This window comes from Peromyscus maniculatus, chromosome 1, assembly GCF_049852395.1.
Source record: "Peromyscus maniculatus bairdii isolate BWxNUB_F1_BW_parent chromosome 1, HU_Pman_BW_mat_3.1, whole genome shotgun sequence".
Taxonomy (NCBI): domain Eukaryota; kingdom Metazoa; phylum Chordata; class Mammalia; order Rodentia; family Cricetidae; genus Peromyscus; species Peromyscus maniculatus.
In genome coordinates, this window is record NC_134852.1 from 110,162,068 (window position 1) to 110,168,215 (window position 6,148).

The following is a 6,148-nucleotide window of genomic DNA, read 5'->3' on the forward strand; positions in this document are numbered from 1 at the left end:
ACAAAGGCGAAAAAGAGACAAGAAGTGTAACCTAGCAACCTGCAGTGTAGGCGGAACAGGAAGTGCAAATCTAATTCTGGTCTGAAAAAATCAGTGTCCCCCAGCGTGGTGGAGCACTCCTGCGAATCCAGCACTAGAGAAGTGGAGGCTGGGGGGGGGATCAGAAATTCAAGGACATTCTCGCCTACAAAGCGAGTTCGAACGATGCCAGCTTGGGCTGCATGAGCCCCCAACTCAAAAATAAATAAAAACTTTGAACAAACCAACCGTGAGGCAAGAGATGCAAACCACAGATATAAGCACACGCTACCAGAGCTGACCCAGCACGGAACTCTGTTGCTTACACCTTCAGGCCCACACTAATGAAAGCTGTCATTGCAATTCATTTAGGAAACCAGCCAGATGGCTCAGTAGGCAAAGGCGTTTGGTTTCGATCCCCTGCATCTGGAGGTCAAAGAGAACTGACTTCACAGAGTTGTCCTAGGACCTTTCCACGGATGCCCTCCCTCCCCCCACACTCCCCAACCCCCAACCCCTGGCACACACAAAAATATCAATAAAATTTAAAACAAATTCACTTAGCCACCCTCATCTCTAATCTGGAAATCCGTTTTCTCTGTTCTAAATGACAATAGGTTCTAGTATCATTCGTTCCAGGGTCTGTTCAGCTTGCTCCCCCCTCCCTTTTTTGAGACTAGATTTCATCTGTAGCTGAGAAAGACCTTGAATGATTCTCCTGCATCCACCTCCTAAGTGGTGGAATTAGGAGTATACTCCATACCTAGACTATATTACTTTCCATTTACCAGTACCTCAGCTACATAAAGTCCATTCAAATTTGTAACAAAAATCAGAGCAGTGGCTTGTGTGTTCAAATTCTTTTTTAAGTAATTTTTTCCCCACCCGGTCATGGTGTTTCACACCTGTCATCTCAGCACTTGGGACATTGAAGCAGGAGGATTACCTGTTGGAGAACAGCCTGGGTTACAGAATGAGCGAGACTGTCAAAACAAAAAACAAACAAAAGACCCTGGGTGCACATAGTGCACGTACATATTTGCAAGCACAGCTCAACACCCATACACACACACACACACACACACACACACAGAGTCTTTTTTAAAACATTAAAATCCTATGATGTTTATTACTAAGTTTAACTGTGACCCTCAAGATGGGCTTATCTGTAGCATTTCTGGTAAATAACACCTGCACCAGAACCTCTGAATTTGCCTGGTGGTGGTGGTGGTGGTGGTGGTGGTGGTGGTGGCGGCGGCGGCGGCGGCGGCGGCGGCGGCGGCGGCGGCGGCGGCGGCGGCGGCGGCGCACACCTTTAATCCCAGCACTCTGGAGCCAAAGCCAGGCAGATATCTGTGAGTTCGAGGCCAACCTGGTCTACAGAGCGAGATCCAGGACAGGCACCAAAACCACACAGAGAAACCCTGTTTTGAAAAAACAAAACAAAACAGAAACCTCTGAATTTTTTGGACTCACAGAGGGATGGATTACCAAAACCAGCAGGGCTTTGGGGATAGACTGTGGGATAGTATAAGTCTGGGCCACAGGACCCCCCTTCACAAGGACTCCAATGTCCACACCAACAACCACTCCTTGCCCAGAAGCAAATTTGGCTGCACTAACTTGTACTGCAGTGTTCATGGCTCAGCCATCTCCAGAGGACTCGAATTCACCCTGTGTTAATCCCACCAAACTAAAGTAATGGCCATTACCCAAATTCCTTTAGGTAAATTAAGCAAACTTAATTTTCTGTCAAACAGGGCTATCTCCCTAAAGTGGGGTTTGAGAGGACAGCACTGGACATAGGAGAAAGTGGGATTTAAATAGCTCAAAAATTGCAAGACTAGGGGGTTTTCAAGGGTTGGAGGATTGGCAGAAGCACTTTGGTTATGTAGGACCTTGACAGAACATCTGATCTTGTCAAGGTGAAGGTCAGGGTATATAGGATATGGAATATGTCAAATTCCAGAAAATGGGTCAAGACCTGGTCAAACCCCAGTTTTACAGAAACCAGGAATGAACTTATTTGACCTTGTGACAAGATGGCTCCGGATTTTAGGATGGAGTCAGGCTGATGAAGCCGTTTCCCAGTTTGCAATGCACCATGGCTAGGTTGTCTTCTTGTGGCTATCTCCTTGCAACCAAAGACCTGCCCCAGCTGCCATAGATCCTTTGGCCTTAGGGCTGTGGCTTGAACTCAAGCTCCTCACTTCGAGGTGCCACCACCAGAAAAAAATCAAAACAAAAATCTTTATTTTTTCTTTTCGAGACAGAGTTTCTCTGGGTAACAGCCCTAGCTGTCCTGGAACTGGCTCTGTGAACCAGGCTGGCCTTGAACTCAGAGAAATCGGCCTGCCTTTGCCTCCCTAGTGCTGGGATTAAAGGTGTGTGCCGCCACCGCCTGACAAAAATCTTTTTAAAAAGGACTGTTCTACCAGGCAGTGGTGGCACATGCCTTTAATCCCAGCATAGGGAGACAAAGGCAGGTGGATCTCTCTAAGTTCGAGGACAGCCTGGTCCACAGAGTGCGTTCCAGGACATATAAGGCTATACAGAGAAACCCTGTCTAGAAAAAAGAAAGAAAGGAAGGAAGGAAGGAAGGAAGGAAGGAAGGAAGGAAGGAAGGAAGAAAGAAAGAAAGAAAGAAAGAAAGAAAGAAAGAAAGAAAGAAAGAAAGAAAGAAAGAAAGAAAGAAAGAAAGAAAGAAAGAAACTTTGAACCTCTGAACTGGGCACGATGGTTCATGCCTGTAATCCTGAAGTAGAATACAGTAGAAAAGACCAATTATTAGATGTTGGTTTGTTGATATGTTTAGTGATTTACTTAAAGCACTCCTTGTACTCTCATTTGCCAAGCATGACTTCACTTGCTACCTGGAACAGAATGACCGGGAGAAAGCTGAAACGGTTGGTCATTGCCCTAACAGCCCTCTGACTGCCACGTATGCTTCTGTAAAATCTTGCTTGTTTGCCTGGTCCACCTGTGTTACAGGGTATAACATGAGAATGCAAACTGAACCTGGGATCAAAGCCTTTCAGGACCTGTCCTGGCTTCGGTCCACTGGTATCTCTCTTCTACTCTCATTAGCGTCAGAATGCTTATTCCAGAAAGGTTCTCAAACAGTCCAAGGTTTGGGAGGTAGAGCCAGGAGGATCAAAGTTCAAGATTATCCCTAGCTACATATTGAATTCAAAGTCAGGCAGGGCCATATGAGATTGTGCCTCAAAAGTAAAAAAATAAAATAAAATAAAACAATAAAAGAGAGAGAGAGAGCTAGAGCCACGTATGGTGGCGAATGCCTTTAACCCCAGCATTAAAGAAGCAGGAGGATCTTTGTGAGTTCAAGGCCATTTTGGTCTACATAGTGAATTCCAAGACAGCCAGAACTACATAGTGAGACCCTGTCTCAAAAAAAACAACAGAGAGAGAGAGAGAGAGAGAGAGAGAGAGAGAGAGAGAGAGAGAGAGAGAGAAAGGAGGAGGAGGAGGAGGAACTTGAACCCCTTCCCAAATAGATGATCCAGGCAAAAACTGTTCCCAACCTGTAATCCTGCATGCCCATCCCCCCTCCCAGTTTAATAAAGAAACTCTCGAACATTATGCAGAGCTCTGGAATTCTGAAGAAGGAGAATGGGGGAGAAAGGATTGTAGGAGCCAGAGGGTCAAGGACATTACAAGAAAAATGCCCACAGAATCAGCTAACCAGGGCTCATAGGGGCTGGCAGAGACTGAACCAACCATCAGGGAACCTGTACAGGCCTGACCTAGGTCCTCTGCATATATGTTATGGTTGTGTAGCTTGGTGTTCTTGTAGGACTCCTAACAGTGTGTGTGGGGTGTCTCGGACTTTTTTGCCTGCTTTCGGAAACTTTTTCCTCCTACTGAATTGCGTTGTCCAACCTTAATATGAGGGGATGTGCCTAATCTTACTGTAACTTCATATGCCACACTTGGTTGATAACCCTGGGAGTCCTGCCCTTTTCTGAAGGGAAGTAGAGGAGCCGTGGGGGACAGGGGAGATGGGAGGAGGTACCGGGAGGAGAGGAGAGAGAGAGAAACTGTGGTCAGTTGGGATGTAATATATGAGAGAATAAATAAAAAGGAGCTCTCCTCCTACTCAAAGTCACCCCCTCTGTGTTCTGGTTCGCGTTCGCTGTTGCTCGGAGGCCTTGTTCTAGCTCATTCTCTCCCATCCTTTGCTCTTCCCTCATTCTGGCTCCCACGATCAACGCGCCACTCTAGGCTGTGCCTCTTCCAGCTGTTTCCATGGCATTCTGTGTGCCCTGCTGTACCACTGCAGCTTTCACGGGGTGACCAGAGCAGAGCTAACTAAGTGTTCACGTGTGTTTGGCCCCCAGCCTGCTCTCTGAAAGACTCCCGAATAAGCAAAATACTTTAACTGAGGCTCACTAAAGAACCAGGGATGCTTGCCTAACCTGGAGGAAGGCCTGAATCATGGAGGGATCATCTGTCCCCCGAGAGCACCTAATGCCCACGACCAGACACCATGACGTCATATATTCCCATCGATTACATTAAAATTGATCAGTGACTCATTCGGAGCCTCTAGTTGAGTCCCTGCTCATGAATAAAAGAACATCATGGAATGAAATTGAAAAGACACTGCTTTCCTGGTTGTGTATCATTGCTAAAAGACTAACAATTCTGAGTCTGTCACAGTAAAAATGAGCTCCAGGGTGAGGAAGAGAACACCTTTCTACTGTCAGTGGGGTGTAAATTGGTACTGCCTTTTCAAAGGGCACCTTGGGAGGAGTTTCCACAAGAATCTAACCCTTAGATGCCTTTTGGCCCAACTACATAAACGCATTCTGTTTTTCTTTCTCATGATCCTTATGCCTGCATGTGGTGATAATCTAATTGTACTGAATTATTATTTTGATTATATGTTAATAAATAAAGTTGTCTGGGAGTCAGAGCTATTAGAGCCATAGCAAGAGTGTGGCGGTGGTGGCACACGCCTTTAATCCCATAAGATCTCTGTGTGTTCAGGGATACAGCCAGCATTGGAGACATATGCCTTTAAGACCTAGGGGGCTGTACATTCAGACAGTGACGAGGCAGTCATGTGTTTGGGTTTACAACCAATGAGAAGGCAGAACAACATACTTTAAAAAAACGAACCGACAGGAAGTAGGTCTCTTTTTCGCGAAGCTGGGACAGCAGGAGGAAGGGTGAGATTTTAGCTCTGAGCTCTGACTTCTCGGCTTTCTCTTTTACGTTGTTTCTGTGTTTCTTATTTAATAAGACGGTTGGTTACATCTACACCTGCATCTCTCCAGTGCTGAAATTATTGGCAAGCACCACCAAGCCTGGCTATGAGGAGCATCGAAAACTGATGCTGTGGGGTTGGCAAGAAGGCTCAGCTAGTATGAGCACTTGCAGCCCACTCCTTACAGCCTGAGTTCAATCCCCAGAACCCACAGAAAGGGGGAAGAAAAGAGCTGACTCAACAAAACTGTCCCCTGACAGGTGTGGCGAGCACTACCCTTGGTCATCCACACACACCACACACAACAATGACAGCAACAACAAGCAACAATAATAATAATAAAGTTAAAAATACCAATCTTGGCTGGGTAGTGGCAGCGCATGCCTTTAATCCCAGTACTCAGGAGGCAGAGAGAGGAGAATCTGAATTAGAGGCCAGGCTGGTCTACAGAGTGAGTTCTAGGATGGGTAGAGCTTTATAGAAAACCCTGTTTCAGAAAAACATATATATGTTGTAGTGGGTAGCCATTCCAGCACCTCCCCTCGCCCCGCCTCGTAGGCGTGACAGTTGCCAGAGTCTCAATGGGGGTTGGAACTTCCAGAGCCCGGCTAGCTCAGTCGGTAGAGCATGAGACTCTTAATCTCAGGGTCGTGGGTTCGTGCCCCACGTTGGGCGCCAGATATTGGGGAAAATTATAAAGGCCACTCCACGTAGTTAAAAGGAAGATTTATTTAGTGGATGACTTACAAATGAAGGAATGGATAGGTTGCAGGGGGTCTGGGGAAGGTGTATCGCAATCCAGCGGTGTTCTCTGGAGCTCTGCCCAGTCAATCTCCACCGTCCAGGGTCCAGGCGCAGAGAGCGAGCCCAGAGAGAGCGCTCGCCCATCCAGCTCTCGGG

General features: G+C 46.7%; 1 non-coding gene across 1 annotated transcript; it reads left to right on the plus strand.

The window, feature by feature from the left end:
• Positions 1-5,850: 5,850 nt before the first annotated feature.
• Positions 5,851-5,923, plus strand: Trnak-cuu (transfer RNA lysine (anticodon CUU)). Its single transcript has one exon. It is a non-coding gene; the product is annotated as a tRNA-Lys (tRNA).
• Positions 5,924-6,148: the final 225 nt, after the last annotated feature.